Below are 19407 nucleotides of genomic sequence, written 5' to 3' on the forward strand. Positions count from 1 at the left end.
CCACCACCCAAAAAATTAGAGTGTTTTGGGGCACTCTGGTCCCCCTGAAAAACCTTCCCTGGGACCCCAAGACCCAAATCCCTTGAGTCTCACAACAAAGGGAAATAATCCTTTTTCCCTTCCCCCCTCCAGGTGCTCCTGGAGAGATACACAGACGCAAGCTCTGTGAAACTACACAGAGTGACTCCCCCTCTCTGTTCCCAATCCTGGAAACAAATAGTACTTTCCTATTCCCCCAGAGGGAATGCAAAATCAGGCTAGCAAATCCAACACACAGATCTCCCCGATTTCTTCCTCCCACCAATTCCCTGGTGAGTACAGACTCAATTTCCCTGAAGTAAAGAAAAACTCCAACAGGTCTTAAAAGAAAGCTTTATATAAAAAGAAAGAAAAATACATACAAATGGTCTCTCTGTATTAAGATGATACAATACAGGGTCAATTGCTTAAAAGAATATTGAATAAACAGCCTTATTCAAAAAGAATACAAATTAAGGCACTCCAGCACTTATATTCATGCAAATACCAAAGAAAAGAAACCATATAACTTACTATCTGATCTCTTTGTCCTTACACTTAGAAACAGAAGATTAGAAAGTAGAACTACTTCTCCAAAGCTCAGAGAAAGCAGGCAGGCAGAAAACAAAGACTCAGACACAAACTTCCCTCCACCCAGAGTTGAAAAAATCTGGTTTCCTGATTGGTCCTCTGGTCAGGTGCTTCAGGTGGAAGAGACATTAACCCTTAGCTATCTGTTTATGACACACCATCCCTGCACATCCTGGCTAATAGCCATTGATGGACCTATCCTCCATGAACTTAACTAGTTCTTTTTTGAACCCTGTTATAGTCTTGGTCTTCACAACATCCTCTGGCAAGGAGTTCCACAAACTGACTGTGCATTGTGTGAAAAAATGCTTCCTTTGTTTGTTTTGAACCTGCTGCCTATTAATTTCATTTGGTGACCCCTGGTTCATGTGTTATAAGAAGGAGTAAATAACATTTACTTACTTACTTACTTACTTTCTCTACACCAGTCATGATTTTACAGACCTCAATCATATCCCCTCTTGTCTCTTTTTCAAGCTGAAAAGTCTGTCTTAGAATCTCTCCTCATACAGAAACCTTTCCATACACCTAATCATTTTTGTTGGTCTTTTCTGAACTTTTTCCAATTCCAATATATCTTTTCTGAGATGAAGTGACCACATCTACACGTAATATTTAAGATGTGGGTGTACCATGGATTTATATAGAGGCAATGTGATATTTTCTGTCTTATTATCTACCTCTTTCTTAATGATTCACAACATTCTGTTTGCTTTTTTATCTGCCAATGCACATTAAAAATGGCCATACTGGGTCAGACGAAAGGTCGATCCAGCCCAGTATCCTCTCTACTGACAGTGACCACTGCCAGGTGTCCCAGAGGGAGTGAACCTAACAGGTAATGATGAATTGATCTCTCTCCTGCCATCCATCTCCGCCCTCTGACAAACAGAGGCTAGGGACACCATTCCTTACCCATCTTGGCTAATAGCCATTAATGGACTTAACCTCCATGAATTTATCTAATTCTCTTTTAAATCCTGTTATAGTCCCAGCCTTCACAACCTCCTCAGGCAAGGAGTTCCACAGGTTGACTGTGCGCTTTGTAAAGAACTTCCTTTTATTTGTTTTAAACCTGCTGCCCATTAATTTCATTTGGTGGCCCCTAGTTCTTATATTATGGGAACAAGTAAATAACTTTTCCTATTCACTTTCTCCATACCATTCATGATTTTATATACTCTATCACAGGCCTGCACAACTCATAAAGCCCAGCGAGGGCCATATTACTCCAAAGAAAACAGCTGAGGGCCAACCCCCCTCCTGGCCCCCTGAACTCCCCAGCGCCACCAAGCCCTCCCAAACACAACACCCCCCCAGCGCCGCTTGGTAATATGTTATAGCAGGCCTCTAAGGTAGTATAATTAAGGTACAAGAAAAATGTCTTTTTGCTAGAAGTAGAATAAGATCTTCCTCCAACTTTGTAATCAATTGCCCTGTTGACTGAATGAGGTGTGAATGAGGAAGATGTGGAAAGCAGCACCTCCAGACAGCTGTAATCCTTGGAGAGGAGATGGGAGCCAGACCAGCAGAACAGGTCAGCCACTGACTCCTTGCTCACCTCCTCAGGCCTCCACCCCACCCCGGCTCGCCTACTCACCCACCGTCACTGCCCGCCCACTTGCCTCCTCAGCCCCCCACCCCCTTGGCTCACCTATTCACCCCCCCACCACTGCCCACCCACTCACCTCTTCAGCCTCCCACCCCCGGCTTGCCTCCTCAGCCCCCACTCCCCCAGTTCGCCTCCTCACCCCCTGCCCGCCCACCTCTTCAGCCCCCCTCCCTCACCTGCCGCTTGCCTACTCACCCGCCGCGGGCCGCACAGTGAGCCCACGCGGGCTGCATGCGGCTCCCGGGGCCGCATGTTGTGCAGGCCTGCTCTATCATATCCCCCCTTAGTCTCCTCTTTTCCAAACTGAAAAGTCCTAGTCTCTTTAATCTCTCCTCATATGGGACCCGTTCCAAACCCGTAATCATTTTAGTTGCCCTTCTGTGAACCTTTTCTAATGCCAGTATATCTTTTTTGAGATGAGACCACATCTGTACACAGTATTCAAGATGTGGGCATACCATGGATTTATATAAGGGCAATAAGATATTCGCTGTCTTATTCTCTATCCCTTTTATAATGATTCCTAACATCCTGTTTGCTTTTTTGACTGTCACTACACACTGTGTGGATGTCTCCAGAGAACTATCTATGATAACTCCAAGATCTCTTTCCTGATTTCTTGTAGCTAAATTAGTCCCCATCATATTGTATGTATAGTTGTTGTTTTTTTTCCAATGTGCATTATTTTATGTTTATCCACATTAAATTTCATTTGCCATTTTGTTGCCCAATCACTTAATTTTGTGAGATCTTTTTGAAGTTCTTCACAGTCTGCTTTGGTCTTAACTATCTTGAGCAGTTTAATATCATCTGCAGACTTTATCACCTCACTTTTTACTCTTTTCTCCAGATCATGTATGAATAACTTGAATAGGATTGGTCCTAGGACTGACCCTTCGGGAACACTATTAGTTACCCCCTCTCCATTCTGCAAATTTACCATTTATTCCTACCCTTTGTTTCCTGTCTTTTAACCAGTTCTCAATCCATGAAAGGATCTTCCTTCTTATCCCATGACAACTCAATTTACATAAGAGCCTTTGGTGAGGGACCTTGTCAAAGGCTTTCTGGAAATCTAAGTACACTATGTCCACTGGATCCCCCTTGTCCACATGTTTGTTGATCCCTTTAAAGAACTCTAATAGATTGGTAAAACATGATTTCCCTTTACAGAAACCATGCTGACTTTTGCCGAACAATTTATGTTTTTCTATGGGTCTGATAATTTTATTCTTTACCATTGTTTCAACTAATTTGCCAGGTACTGACATTAGACTTAGATTTGTCACCTAGAAAGAATAACTCAGATTTGGGAATCTCCCTCACATCCTCAGCCGTGAAGACCGATGAAAAGAATTCATTCAGTTTCTCTGCAATGGCTTTATCATCCTGGAGTGCTCCTTTAGCATCTCAATTGTCCAGAGGCCCCACTGGTTGTTTAGTAAGCTTCCTACTTCTGATGTATTTAAAAAAAGTTTTGCTATTACTTTTTGAGTCTTTATCTAGCTATTTTTCAAACTCTTCCTAATAATAATTTTACACTTAATTTGCCAGAGTTTATGCTCCTTTCTATTTTCCTTAGTAGGATTTAACTTCCACTTTTTAAAGAATGCCTTTTTGCCTCTCACTGCTTTTTACTTTGTTGTTTAGCCATGGTGGCACTTTTTTGGTTTTCTTACATTGTTTTTTAATTTGGGGCATATAATTAAGTTGAGCCTCTGTTATGGTGTCAGGGATTTCACTTTTGGTACTGTACCTTTTAATTTCTGTTTAACTAAACCCAGGTCTACACTAGCTGGGAGGAGGGGGGTTGACCTAAGATATGCAACTTCAGCTATGCGAATAGGTCCCTCGTCGACTCCTCTTCCGCCTTTCGCAAGCTAGACGTGATAAATCGACCCTCGATAGACCTGCCCTAACTTCCTCATTTTTGTGTACTCTCCCTTTTAGAAATTAAATGCTACAGTGTTGGGCTTCTGTGGTGTTTTCCTTACCACAGGGATGTTAAATTTAATAATATTATGGTCATTATTACCAAGCAGTCAAGCTATAATCACTTATTGGACCAGATCGTGTGCTCCACTTAGGACTAAATCAAGAATTGCTTCTCCTCTTGTGGATTCCAGGACTAGCTGCTCCAAGAAGCAGTTATTTAAGGTATCGAGAAAGGTCTTGGTTTCATTCCTTGTTGTAATGGAAACAAATTTCAAAACCTCAACATTTTTCACAAAATGAAAATCTTGTTTCCATTCACATTGCGGTACATGGGATGCTCAGCCACAATTTAGTTTATTTCAGAATGTGCCCATTCCTTTTGCCTCTGGATTACAGTTTTTATAGTGTGTAAACAGATTTCATGGGGTTCTTTACAGCTGCACTCACTGAGCTGGTACTAGTGTGCTGGTTGGTGTCCTCACTGAGTACATGTATGCCCCCCCTATCTTGGATGGACTGTCTTATGAGTTCCTAGAAAGCATCTTCTAGGTTTTACCCAGAAGATGGAGGACAGCTGTCCCAAGGTTTTATTTCCAAAATGTTAGGAGTGGTCTCTCTGTGTGTTTGTGTGGTGGTCTTTTGTTTGATTTTTAATATAACTTGTTTCAGTCAATGCCCTGTGTGCTTTACAAATAAAATTCTGGGTGTTCTTGTTGGATTATTAAGGTGATTCTTGCTGATCCTCTGTGTGCTTGGTTAAAGAAATCTCTGCTGTACACCAAGGGCCCAAGTAATATTAGTTTACATTATTATTGTGCAAATGTAATTATAATTTCTATCAACTTTTAGCAAAATATGAACCAAGCGAACAGCAGAGCCAGACCCAGATGGAATTATTTCATTTAATGAGGGCATCAGTAGTAGGGCATTGTAAGGAGGCCACCTTGATTTATTTATTCATATGATCTTCCAGACTCATATTGTTGAGTCTTTGTTCCTGCAACTGGTAGGAGCGATGGCAGGTTAGTCAATTCAATACTGTGTATCTGATTTAAAAGGCAATCCAGAGCAGTGTATTGAGGTTTCCAGCATGTCAGCAAGGCAAAACAGTAATAGGATGAGCATTAAGGAAAATCTCTGCCTGTGGGGAAGGAGTAATTCAGCCTCCTCAGGCCTGGTCTACACTAAACGTTAAAATCAATTTTAGCAGCGTTAAACCGATTTAACGCTGTACCCATCCACACAATGAGGCCCTTTATATCAATATAAAGGGCTCTTTAAATTGGTTTCTGTAGTCCTCCCCAACGAGAGGAGTAGCGCTAAAATTGGTATTACCATATCGGATTAGGGTTAGTGTGGCCGCAAATCGACGGTATTGGCCTCTGGGCGGTATGCCACAGTGCTCCACTGTGACCGCTCTGGACAGCAATCTGAACTCGGATGCAGAGGCCAGGTAGATAGGAAAAGCCCCGTGAACTTTTGAATTGCATTTCCTGTTTGCCCAGCGTGGAGCTCTGATCAGCACAGGTGACCATGCAGTCCCAAATCCAAAAAGAGCTCCAGCGTGGACCATACGGCAGATACTGGATCTGATTGCTGTATGCGGAGACAAATCTGTTCTATCAGAGCTCTGTTACAGAAGACGAAATGCCAAAGCATGTGAAAAAAATCTCAAGTCCATGATACAGAGTCTACAGCACACTGCTGTGTGACAAGCGTAACAGAAAGCCAAAGAATCAAATGGATGCTCATGGAGGGACGGAGGGGGTCCTGCAGTCCCTAGCAGTCTCCGAAAAGTATTTGCATTCTTAGCTGAGCTCCCAATGCCTGTAGGGTCAAACACATTGTCCAGAGTGGCTCAGGGTATAGCTCGTCAATTTACCCCTTCCCCCCCCATGAAAGAAAAGGGGGAAAAAATCGTTTCTTGACTTTTTTCAGTGTCACCCTATGTCTACTGAATGCTGCTGGTAGACGTGATGCTGCTGCAGTGAAAAGCAGTATCCGCTCCCCTCCCCTCCCCGGTGGCAGACAGTACAATATGACTGCTCTCCGTTGTCATCGTCAGCCCGTGAGTGCTTCTGGCTGGCCTCAGGTGAGGCTGGCCAGGGGCGCCTGGGTAAAAATAGGAATGATTCCCGATCATTCCCAGTCTGTGGTACAGAATGGTTGTTAACTGTCCTCATCATAGCAACTGGGGGCTGAGCTTCATCAGCCCCCCCCTTTCATGTGTAAAGAAAAGATTCTGTACTGCCTGGACTATCATAGCAGTGAGGTGCTGGGCTCCTCTCCCCTGCACCGTTTAATGTCCTGCCTGGACTATCATAGCAGCTGGAGGCTGCCTCCCCGCCATTTTATCTCAGTAACCAGTCAGTGTTTCTTATTCCTGCATTCTTTATTACTTCATCACACAAATGGGGGGGACACTGCCACAGTAGCCCAGGAAGGTTTGGGGAGGAGGGAAGCAACGGGTGGGGTTGCTGCAGGGACACCCCCTAGAATGCCATGCAGCTCATCATTTCTGTGGGATCTGACACAGAGCAGCTGTGCTCTCTGGTTCTCTGATACAATGGTTCTCTAGTACACTTGCCCCATATTCTAGGCAGGACTGACTCTATTTTTAGATACCATAAAGGAGAGAATGACCTGGGGGGTCATTCCGATTTTTGTCTTTGCGCCCCCGGCCGACCTCAGCCAGGGGCACCCATGACAGCAGCAGACGGTACAGAACGACAAATAACCGTCATCTCATTGCCAATTTACAATGGCGCAGCAGATAGTACAGAACAACTGATAATGGTCTCTGCTGTCAGACAAAGGCAAATGAATGCTGCTGTGAAGTGCTGCAGTATCGCCTCTGTCAGCGGCATCCAGTACACATACGGTGACAGTAAAAAAAAGCTGAACGGGCTCCATGGTTGCCGTGCTATGGCGTCTGCCAAGACAATCCAGGGAAAAAGGGCGCGAAATGATTGTCTGTCGTTGCTTTCCCGGAGGAAGGAATGACTGACGACATTTACCCAGAACCACCTGCGACAATGATTTTTGCCCCATCAGGCACTGGGATCTCAACCCAGAATTCCAAGGGGCGGGGGAGACTGCGGGAACTATGGGATAGCTAAGGAATAGCTACCCACAGTGCAACGCTCCAGAAATCGACGCTAGCCTCGGACCATGGACGCACACCGCTGAATTAACATGCTTAGTGTGGCCGCGTGCACTTTACTTTATACAATCTGTTTTACAAAACCAGTTTATGTAAAATCGGAATAATCCCGTAGTGTAGATGTACCCTCAGTCTCTCCAGCTGGGCTCCACAGTTAGGCAGAAACAAGTTGGGACATCAGCAGAACCTCACAAGTTCTGCTACCAGAAAACACTCCACTCCCATAGAGAAGGAAACAGGATATTCCCCTCAGAAATCACCATATAAATAAGCTAAAAGAGCACCGAAGAGTTAACAGTAACAGTATCCCATTACAGGATTCTGCTATTATATCTTTGCTGGTTATGCTGGTGTGGAGTGATTATTAGCGCTGATTGGGCATTTTTTGATTAAATATTTTTGCCTCAAACTTTGTTAGTTCAAGAGAGAGACCCCAGAATAGCCAATAACCTGATGGTTTGGACACTCATTTGGGCTGTAGGAGACATTGCTGCCTGATTCAGGGCAGGCACTTGAAACTGTTTCCTAATAGGATTGCCAACTTTCTAACTGTAGAAAACTGAACACTCTTGCCCTGCCCATTCCCCTAGGCCCTGTCCATACCCCATCCCTTTGCAAAGGCCCTGCCCCTTCTCCAGGGCCCTGCTCCCTGCTCACTTCATCTTCCCTCCCTCCATCGCTCACTTTCTCCCAAGCACGTTCACTCATTTTCACCAGGATGGGGCAGGATTTGCAGCGTGGGAGGGGCCTCAGGGCTGGGGCAGGGAGTTGGAGTGTGGAAGGAGGTGAGGGCTCCAGCTGGGGGGGTGGACTCTGGGGTGGGGCCAGGCATGAGGTGTTTGGGGTTCAGGAGGAGGCTCTGGGCTGGGGCCAAGGGGTTTGTAGTGTGGAAGGGGGCTTAGGGCTGTGGCATGGGGTTGGGGTGCAGGAAGGGGGTGCAGAGTGCAGACTCCAGGAGGGAGTTTGTTTGCGAGAGGGGGTTCCAAACTGGGGCAGGGGTTTGGGGTGTGTCATGGTATAATTCCGCAATCTGAACCTTAGAGTCCAAAAGTTGGGGTACCAGCATGAATTCCTCTAAGCTCAATTACCAGTTTAGAACCTGTAGCGCTGCCACCAACCAGGAATTCCAGTGCCTGGTACACTCTGGTCCCCACAAAACCTTGCCCGGGGACCCCCAAGACCCAGACCCTCTGGATCTTAACCCAAGAAAAGTAAACCCTTTCCCTCACCGTTGCCTCTCTCAGGCTTCCCCTCCCTGGGTTACCCTGGAAGATTACTGTGATTCAAACTCCTTGAATCACAACACAGAGAAATCAGGTTTGTTTTTGCCCTCTTCTCTCCCCCTCCCAGGCGTTCCCTCCCTGGGCTATCTTGGAGAGATAGACAGATTCAAGCTCCGTGAATCTAAACAAAGGGATTCCCCCCTTCCCCCCTCCCTTCTTTCTCCCTGTCTCCCACCACTTTCCTGGTAAGTACAGACTCAATTCCCTTGAGCCTCAACAAGGGGAAAAAATCAAACAGGTCTTAAAAAGCAAAACTTTTAATAAAAAGAAAGAAAAAAAGTAAAGTTGTCTCTGTAATTTAGATGGTAAAAGTTACAGGGTCTTTCAGCTTATAGACACTAGAGAGAAGCCTCCCCCCAGCAAAATACAATTTAAAATACTTCCAGCAAAATACACATTTGCAAATACAGAAAACAATCAAAAGACTATAACCGCCTTTCTACTTAATACTCACTATTCTGAATATATAAGAGACTGTAGCAGGGAGATTGGCAAGAAACCTGGTTGCACGTCTAGTCACTTTCAGGACCCAGAGAGAACAACGCAAAACCCAAAAAACACAGACAAAAGCTTCCCTCCACCGAGATTTTAAAGTATCTTGTTTCCTGATTGGTCCTTTGGTCAGGTGTTTTTGGTTCCCTGTTTGTTAACCCTTTACAGGTAAAAGAGACATTAACCCTTAACTATCTGTTTATGACATGCCCCCCAAATCGCAGACAGTGGGGAACCTCACTGGCTGTGATTTCTTCCTAGAACTTTAGAATAAACAGATTAATACAACACATGCACCTTTACATATACTACTAAGTATGTAAACTACAAGGCTTTCTACATTTCAAGGGCAAATTTTAACCAGTGGATTCTGGGAAACTTTCACGAGAGAGTGCATCAGCTATTTTGTTAGAAGCTCCTGAAATGTGTTGAATTTCAAAATCAAAATCTTGAAGAGCTAAACTCGATCGAAGAAGTTTTTTGTCGTTCCCCTTGGCAGTATGAAGCCACTTTAGCGCCGCATGGTCGGTTTGTAGCTGGAACCGCCGTCCCCAAACATATGGGCATAGCTTTTCCAGGTCGCACACAATGGCGTAGCATTGCTTTTCACTGACTGACCAGTGGCTTTCCCTCTCAGACAGTTTCTTGCTGAGAAACACGACAGGATGGAAGTTGTGATCCGGTCCTTCCTGCATGGGAACTGCTCCTATACCACACTCAGATGCATCTGTGGTTACTAGGAATGGTTTGTCAAAGTCCGGGGCCCTTAGCACAGGATCAGATATGAGCGCCAGCTTAAGCTGGGTAAAGGCCTTCTGACACTCATTAGTCCACTTAACTGCATTCGGCTGGGTCTTTGGGGTCAGTGGGGCAGCAATTTGGCTGTAGTGTGGTACAAATTGCCTGTAATACCCAGCCAAGCCTAAGAAGGATTGGACCTGTTCTTTGACTTTGCGACAGGCCACTTTTGGATAGCATCCACCTTGGCCTGTAGGGGGTTTATGGTTCCTCGACCCACCTGGTGTCCCAGGTAAGTCACTCTGTTTTGGCCTATTTGACACTTTTTGGCCTTAACAGTTAGTCCTGCCTGCCTGATGTGCTCAAAGACCTTTTCCAGGTGTTCTAGGTGTTCGGGCCAAGAGTCAGAAAAAATGGCCACATCATCGAGGTAGGCAACTGCATATTCTCCCAATCCTGCTAGTAGACCATCTACCAGCCTCTGGAAGGTGGCGGGTGCATTTCGCAGCCCGAAAGGCAGCACATTAAATTCATACACCCCCGCATGGGTGATGAATTCTGACCTCTCTTTGGCAGGTTCATCTAGCGGTACTTCTCAGTACCCCTTGGTTAAGTGTATTGTAGATATGAATTGGGCATGTCCCAACTTCTCCAATAGCTCATTGGTGCATGGCATTGGATAGTTGTCTGGACGAGTTAACACATTTAGATTACGGTAGTCCACGCAAAAGCGTATTTCCCCATCTGGTTTGGGTACCAGAACCACTGGAGATGCCCATGCACTGGTAGATGAGCGGATTATACCCATCTGTAGCATGTTCTGGATCTCCTGTTCTATAGCAGCTTGGGCTTGAGGAGACACCCGGTAGGGTGGGGTTCTAATTGGGTGAGCATTACCTGTGTCAATGGAGTGGTATGCCCGTTCAGTCCGTCCCATGGTGGCTGAGAACAATGGGGCGAAGCTAGTGCACAACTCCCTGATTTGTTGCTGCTGTAGACATTCCAGGGTGGTGGAGAGGTTCACCTCTTCCTTGCCACCATCACTTTTTCCTTTGTAGTAGACACCTTCCAGCCACTCAGTGTCATCTCCTCCCTGTGCTGTAAACTGGCAAACCTGTAAGTTTCTGGAATAAAAGGGCTTGAGAGAATTAACATGGTAAACTCTGGGCTTTACGGAGGAATTGGGAAATGCTATGAGGTAGTTAACAGCTCCCAGGCGCTCTTGGACTGTGAATGGCCCTTCCCATGATGCTTCCATCTTATGGGCCTGTTGCGCCTTCAAGACCATAACCTGGTCTCCTACCTTGAAGGAACGCTCCCTGGTATGTCTATCATACCAGGTCTTTTGTTCTTTTTGAGCATCCTTTAGGTTTTCTTTAGCAAGAGCTAAAGAGTGTCAGAGGGTGTTTTGTAGGTTGCTTACAATGTCTAGAATGTTAGTTCCTGGAGAAGGCGTAACCCCCCCGCCCCATTGCTGCTTCACCAACTGTAATGGCCCCTTAACCTCGTGGCCATACACAAGTTGAAACGATGAAAACCCTAAACTGGGATGTGGTACAGCCCTGTAGGCAAAAAGCAACTGCTGCAACACTAGGTCCCAGTCATTGGAGTGTTCATTGACGAATTTACGTATCATGGCCCCCAAAATTTCCATTAAACCTTTCCACCAGGCCATTGGCTTGATGGTGGTAAGGGGTGGCAACTAACCGATTCACCCCATGAGTTTCCCACAGTTCTTTCATGGTTCCTGCTAGGAAATTAGATCCTGAATCTGTAAGGATGTCAGAGGGCCAACCTACCCTGGCAAAAATGTCTGTTAGGGCCTGGCACACAGCTTTAGCCCTGGTGTTGCCTAAAGCTACTGCTTCCGGCCATCGGGTAGCAAAGTCCACGAAAGTCAGTATGTACGGCATTCCTCTGGGTGTCTTTTCTGGGAAAGGACCCAGAATATCCACAGCTACTCACTGAAATGGGACCTCAATTATGGGGAGTGGCTGGAGAGGGGCCTTGACCTGGTCTTGGGGCTTCCCCACTCTTTGGCACACCTCACAAGACCGGACATACTTGGCAACGTCCTTGCCCATCCCCTCTCAGTGGAAGGACTTCCCCAACCTGTCTTTGGTTCTGTTCACCCCAGCATGGCCACTGGGATGATCATGGGCTATGCTTAAGAGCTTCCCCTGGTACTTAGTTGGAACCACCAACTGTTTTTGCAGGTGCCAGTCTTCCTGGTGTCCACCAGAAAAAGTCTCCTTGTATAAAAGTCCCTGTTCTACAACAAACCGGGATTGATTAGAAGAGCTGAGAGGTGGTGAGGTGCTCCGTGCCGCCGCCCAAGCTTTCTGAAGGCTGTCATCTGCTTTCTGCTCAGTCTGGAACTGTTCCCTTGAAGCTGGAGACACCAGTTCTTCCTTAGACTGTGGACTTGGGCTTGGTCCCTCTAGAAGCGATGTAGGTGATGGGGTTGTTTTTGTTGCTGGTGAGCCACTCTCCGCTGGTGCACCAGGTGGTATTTCAGGCTCTGGCTGACCCTCTTGGGTGTGGTTGTCTGCTGCTTCTGCCAGTTCAGGCCCGCTGGCGCCCTCTGGCGTTGGGGTTGAAGATGGGTTTGCAAGCACTGGCGTCAGTGCTAGCAACAGTTCTGGTGCTGGTTGCTTTTCCAGTTTCTGGTCTGGGACTGGAGGCACTGTTGCTGTTTCAGTCGTTGGTAGGTGATCCGGGTCCACTACCTCTGTCTGGGTCTCTGGTAACACAGACGGGGCCCCTGTGGACGGCTCAGGAACAGGGATGGCTCTGGAAGCTTGCCTGGTTTGGCTGTGTGTAACTATTCCCACTCTCTTGGCCCGCTTCGCCTGGTTGGCCAAATCTTCCCCCAGTAGCATGGGGATGGAATAATTGTCATCGACTGCAAAAGTCCACATTCCTGATCAGCCTTTGTACTGGACAGGCAGTTCAGCTGTAGGCAAGTCTACAGCTTGTGACATGAAGGGGTAAATTGTCACTTGGGCCTTTGGGTTGATGAATTTGGGGTCCACCAAGGATTGGTGGATAGCTGACACTTGTGCCCCCATGTCTCTCCACGCGATAACCTTCTTTCCGCCCACTCTCAAAATTTCCCTTCGTTCCAAGGGTATTTGAGAGGCATCTGGGCCTGGGGATCGTTGGTGTGATGGTGGTGTAATGAACTGCACTCGGTTGGGGTTCTTGGGGCAGTTGGCCTTTATATGTCCCAGTTCATTACACTTAAAGCATCGCCCAGCTGACTGGTCACTGGGCCGAGGTGGGTTACTGGAGACTGGTGAGGTGGGAGAATAGGTAGTCTGGGGCTTTCCTTGGGTTGTAGGTGGGGTCTTGGGCTGCCCTTGGTTGTAGGGTTTATTGTCGGTGTGCCCTCTGGGGTATTCGCTCCCCTTGACAGTGGCTTTTTTCTTTCCTGTCACTTCCATCCATTTGGCTCCAATCTCCCCCGCCTCGGTTACCGTTTTGGGTTTTTCATCTAGGATGTACCGTTCTATTGTGCAGCTCGTCCATATTGTTAACCTTTGTTCCTGATATCCAGCCTTCATAATTCTTTGCAATGTGGTAGGCGTGTCGGGGGAATGACACATCTGGTTTCCATTTTAGGGCTCTGAACCACCGACAGGCATGCTCAGGTGTTATCCCCATTCTGAATCTGGCCTTGGTTTGAAAAAGTTTATAATCGTTCATGTTCTCCTTAGGCATTTCAGCCGCCACCTCTGCTAAGGGCCCACTGAGCAGTGGCCTCAGCTCTATCATGTACCGGTTTTCAGAGATGCTGTATCCATGGCAGGTCCTTTTAAAATTTTCTAAGATGGCTTCAGTGTCATCACCTGCCTTGTAGGTGGGAAATTTTTTGGGATGTGGAACAAGAACTGGCGAAGTGTTGTTAGGATTGGCTGTGTTCTGTTGCTTAGCCTGTTCTAATGCCAGGGCCTGCTGGTAGGCCTCCCTCTGGAGTTCCATCTGTCTTCAGCGGTCTGCATCTTTTGCTTCTTGTTTTCTTTTGTAGGCTTCCTCTTTGGCTGCTTGTTCTCTTTTGTAGGCTTCCTCTTTGATTTTTTCTTCTCTTTCTCTCAGCTCCACCTCTTTTTCTCTTATTTCTATTTCTTTTTGTTTTCTTTCCATGTCTCGCTTGTGGTCGGCGTCTCTGAGGTGTCCCTCTGCACCCAGTCTTGCCAGCTCCTGTTTCAGGTCCTTGGTAGTCATGGTTCCTGCTTTCTTGTGTTGGGGTGCCCTCTGGTGTTTACTGCCTGAACTGCTGCTTATTTGTTGCCTTCTTAGGGTTGCCTAGCAACAGTGCCTTTCTAACTTTTTTCACTAGCCTTTCACGGTAAAGAAAAAAGAAATAAAAAACCTTTCCATTTGCAGATGTGCTTTGCTGGAGTCTGTTGCTGACCACTTAAGCCTGCTCTGTTTAACAAAAGACCCTTGTTAAACCTTAATGTGTGTGCCCTCAGGCAGTCTCTCTGGACAACCAGAAAGGAGCAAGGAAAATTTTTTTTCTCTGATTGTAGTTTTAAAAACCCTCTCTCCTGCTTACAAACAGCTAGCAGAGAGAAAAGAAAAAAAATAATCTTACTGGCTTTTGGATTCCATCTTTCCCACACACTGCCACCATGTCATGGTATAATTCCCCAGTCTGAACCTTAGAGTCCAAAAGTTGGGGTACCAGCATGAATTCCTCTAAGCTTAATTACCAGCTTAGTACTTGCAGCAAAGAATCCTGTGGCACCTTATAGACTAACAGACGTTTTGGAGCATGAGCTTTCGTGGGTGAATACCCACTTCTTCAGATGCAGACTAACACGGCCACCCCTCTGATACTTGACAGCTTAGTACTTGTAAGTACTGCTACCAACCAGGAATTCCAGTGCCTGGTACACTCTGATCCCCACGAAACCTTGCCCAGGGACCCCCAGACCCAGACCCTCTGGATCTTAACCCAAGGAAAGTAAACCCTTTCCCTCACCGTTGCCTCTCTCAGGCTTCCCCTCCCTGGGTTACCCTGGAAGATTACTATGATTCAAACTCCTTGAATCACAACACAGAGAAAACAGGTTTGTTTTCCTCCCCTTCTCTCCCCCCTCCCAGGCGTTCCCTCCCTGGGCTATCTTGGAGAGATAGACAGATTCAAGCTCCATGAATCTAAACAAAGGGATTCTCCCCTTCCCCCCTCCCTTCTTTCTCCCTGTCTCCCACCACTTTCCTGGTAAGTACAGACTCAATTCCCTTGAGCCTCAACAAGGGGAAAAAATTAAACAGGTCTTAAAAAGCAAAACTTTTAATAAAAAGAAAGAAAAAAAGTAAAAGTTGTCTCTGTAATTTAGATGGTAAAAGTTACAGGGTCTTTCAGCTTATAGACACTAGAGAGAAGCCTCCCCCCAGCAAAATACAATTTAAAATACTTCCAGCAAAATACACATTTGCAAATACAGAAAACAATCAAAAGACTACAACTGCCTTTCTACTTAATACTCACTATTCTGAATATATAAGAGACTGTAGCAGGGAGATTGGCAAGAAACCTGGTTGCACGTCTAGTCCCTTTCAGGACCCAGAGAGAACAAAGCAAAACCCAAAAAACACAAACAAAGGCTTCCCTCCACCAAGATTTTAAAGTATCTTGTTTCCTGATTGGTCCTCTGGTCAGGTGTTTTTGGTTCCCTGTGTGTTAACCCTTTACAGGTAAAAGAGACATTAACCCTTAACTATCTGTTTATGACAGGGTGTGTGAAGGAGTTCGAGGTGTAGGCTCTGGGTGGCGCTGACCTCAGGCAGTTCCTGGGAAATGGAGACATGTCCCTTCACTCCTAGGCAGAGGGGCAGCCTGGGGGGGTCTGCATGCTTCTCACCCCCACAGGTGCCACCCCTGCAACTCCCATTGGCCATGATTCCCAACCAATGGGAGCTGCATAGCCAGCGCTCAATGTGAGGGCAGTGCCTGGAGACCCCATGGCCGCCCCTCCACCTAGGAGCAGTATTGAAGGGACCTAGGAGCTGGAGGGATAAGCTGGCTGCTTCCTGAGAGCTGTGCAGAGCTGGGCAGGGAGCCAGCCAGACCTGTTGCACCACCAACCGGACTTTTAATAGCCTGGTCAGCAGCCTGGTCCCTTTTTGACCAGGGAATCATCCAACCCACTGGGATATTGGCTGTCTGAGGTATGTCTCTTTCCCTCTGTTTTTTAGCAAAAAGTTTCAGGTCTCTTGTTATTGTTGTTGTTGTTCCAATGTGGAATGAAAACAAATTCTGAAACCTCATTTATTTATTTATTTATTATTTTCTTTTTTGTGAAACAGATTTTTTTCCCCTCACACTCTTTATTGATTATATAATAAATATAATGGTGGAGCTGTTTCCTGTTATACATCTTGAAGTCCAAGGTGCCCCCAACTGCATATATAGAGACCCTGCACTAGGCATGTATAAATCCTAAGAAATAATATAGTCATGGATTAGTAAGTTTTTTTTAAATTTATTTACATTGCCCAACATTGTCTCTGAAGTAAGAAGGACTGGTGCTGCAGGGCTGAGATAGCACTTGTGTATTCTTTGCTCACAGAACAGTGGTCTACATGAGATTCCTTTCCAATCTTGGAGGAACTCACATGGCAGCTTGGGATACGTGCTGGTGCCAAGGGTTAGGCCATTGCTGTTTTACAGCTCTTTTATTCCAGTCTAGCTTCTTGGTGGCTCAGGAAGATATTGCTGCTTCAGCACATTTGGAAAGTTATCCTGATACACGAGAGTGTCTTTTAAAGATTAGCTTATGTGGAAACTGTGTTGCACATCTCCTCCCCACCCCCACGACGTCTTACTAGACTGATTTCCCACTGGGAGTGGCTTTGTCGAGTGTTGCCAGCTCTCATGAGTACTGCAATATTTGGTGTTTTGCATCTTGAATTAAAAATTTGCAAAAGAATCCCATCTTTGGTGTAAAAAATGGAATTTTCTACCCTTCATGGTTGTGGAGAAAAACTTGAAAACATGAATCAAGTGCACCCAGGGCTCGGAAACTAGGAGGTAAATAAAAAGAACTCCACATTTACTGTTTTTTAAAATAATCTCATGCTTTTTAATAATCTTGCAACGTTAGGGCCTTGACTCATGATTTTTGAAAGCTTGGGGTCGGGCAGCTAGTGTTTGGCCTCCTGCCACTCACTCATTGCAGTCCCCCTCTCCCCATTCACTCAGCCTTCCCCCTCACTGCTCTCCAGTTCCACCCACATTTCCTCTCCCTCGCTTGCCCTACCCCAGTTGCTCAGTTTACCATGTTGATGCTTTTTGTACTATACATTATACAATAGGGGGGTGTGGGAGGTGAAGGGCCCCATCAGTCAGAAGAGTGATTCTGTTTTTCACTGGCTAGCCTAGCTGAGGGATTCCTTCTGCTGCGCTGATGCTGGAGCAACTCAGCTAAAGCACTGGAACCAGGGAAGGGCAGATCACTTTTAAAAGAGGGTGGGCTTTTGGAAAGCTTGCCTCTCTCACCAACAGAAGTTGGTTCAATAAAATATATTATTGCCTCACCCACCTTCATGGGTGGCAGGTATAATTGTCCAGGGGGGACCACCTCGTCTCTCTAAAAGGACACAAGTCGTATAGAACTCATCACACATCATTTCAGTGTGAAACAAGGAATCACGTTGAAATCAGAGTTGTTGGATGATACCTCTATGAACTCTACTGTACCACAAATACAACTACACAGCCTGTTCAGTAATCAATGAAAAGTCCCTTCAAAGAGACTCATTTGTTTTCTAGATAAAAGAAATGAAAAGTAAAATTTAAGGAAAGAAGCTTGACTTGGTGTTGAAAGCAGAGCTAGAAATGTGAAGCTCTGCTGTCCCCCCCATCACAGACTTGCAATGTCTCATTTAAGACTTGATTTCAAGGGGAATCTTTCCATTGATTTAAAAAGACAGCAGATGGGGCCTTAATTAGCACGTGCCTCAGTTTCTCCATCCAAAAAAACAGGGATAAGGATACTTGCCTGTCTCACAAGAGTTTGTATAAATTCATTGGTTTTGGTTAGATGCTTTGAGGTCATCAGATGGAAAGTGCTTACCAGTTCAATTTTGCAAAGTGTTTTTTACCATTCCAAAACCTTTATGCTTCATTCATGCAGTATGTACTCCTCCTGGATCACAGGAGAAGTTCAGTTTGGGACTTTAGTGGACAACTCCTCCTCTCACTGTGTGATGCTAGAGCAAGTTGCCAGAAACTGTGGGGGGAGGGGAGAGGAGCAGGCCCACACCCCCATCATCCTTTTTCAAAGTAGGGGGTGGGAGGGCTAGACAAAGACACAGGTAGGCCAGCCAACCTTATGCTCTGTGTGCAGTCAATCAGTGTGCTGCAGGGAGGGCTGGATCACTTGTGGCAGCAGGCACCCTATGCTGTCCTGTCCTCAGGGCCAGGGCGGCTGGGCGGCTGAGGCTGAGCAATAAATGGCCAGGAGGCATGGATCCCTGTCCACCTAGGCCAGAGCCCTTCAGAGTATTCCCACAGGTAAGCAGTGGGCAATTAGTTTTTTTCACTTGTTCAAATTCTGTGCTGGGCAGGGCAGGGGGAGTACTCGGCTGGGGGAGGCGCAGAGAGCTCGAGTGAGGGGAGCCGGGGGGGAGAGGGGTATGGAGGTGAGGGGGGGCAGAGGGAGGAGGGTTGTGGTGGCAGGGAGGAGAGGAGGCATTGATAGGATAAGACTCAGCTCTTTTCAGTGGATGGGAGATTACATTTGCCTGGTGGCCAGTTTCTCATGAGAATGTGGCTGGGGATTTGGTTCCTTCACCCCTGGGGATATAGGGACTGTTGGTCTGGTACATAAAGCTGGCACAACCATGCTGCCTCAGTGGAACTTTTTGCCTTCCTGGTTCTGTGAGCTAAGCAGGTATTATTGTTGTTAAAGTAGCAGCCAGCCTTTTACTGCCAAGATTCATCTCTAGCAGCAGCAACCACTCCTCTTGGCAGTTCTTATTCATTGCCTGAGGTGCTTACTGCTGTTGAAACAATAAACACAGGAAGCACTCAAGCTTTGTGTGAAGAAGTGAAAATGAGGTGACAGCCTTTGCAGTCTGATTCCAGCCATTTTCTTCCTGGCGGGGTGCAAATGCCAGCTGAAAGTGAGGCCTGACACCTTGTTTTACTGTGTAAAGCAAGGACAGAGATTTCTCAATTAGCTTTAACTGCTGCTTACCATTCATTATATGTTCTCCAGGATCAATGACAAGGGGTCGGGGCATTTGAAAAGGCTGTTTTGCAGGCTGCCTGCATGTCAGAGTATATCAAAAAACCTGTGACTGACATTTTTTTATTCCCAAGTTTAGTGCTTTTAATTAGGTACCTTCTGCATGTCCAGCCTTCACAAACACCATCTGGCACACAGTGAAAAACATGCTCCATTTTCTTTAAAAAGAAATTGCAGAAAAGTGGAAAGGTTTTTTCAAACATAATTCGCTTGGGTTCAGGGATTTGTCTGGAAGGGGATGTATATGTGGTGAGTGGGGATAGGGGGTGAGCAGGGAAGGGGCAGGGCTTGGGCAGGGCAGGGGGCAGAGCC

At 46.2% G+C, this 19407-nt stretch overlaps 1 protein-coding gene across 3 annotated transcripts in view; it reads left to right on the forward strand.

Annotated features, from left to right (window-relative positions):
* The window catches only part of LOC127053991 (lipase member M-like), a 90664-nt gene that overhangs the window by 31080 nt on the left and 40177 nt on the right, over window positions 1-19407 (forward strand). The window lies entirely within an intron of this gene.

The sequence above is a fragment of the Gopherus flavomarginatus genome, chromosome 6 (assembly GCF_025201925.1).
Source record: "Gopherus flavomarginatus isolate rGopFla2 chromosome 6, rGopFla2.mat.asm, whole genome shotgun sequence".
NCBI lineage: Eukaryota > Metazoa > Chordata > Testudines > Testudinidae > Gopherus > Gopherus flavomarginatus.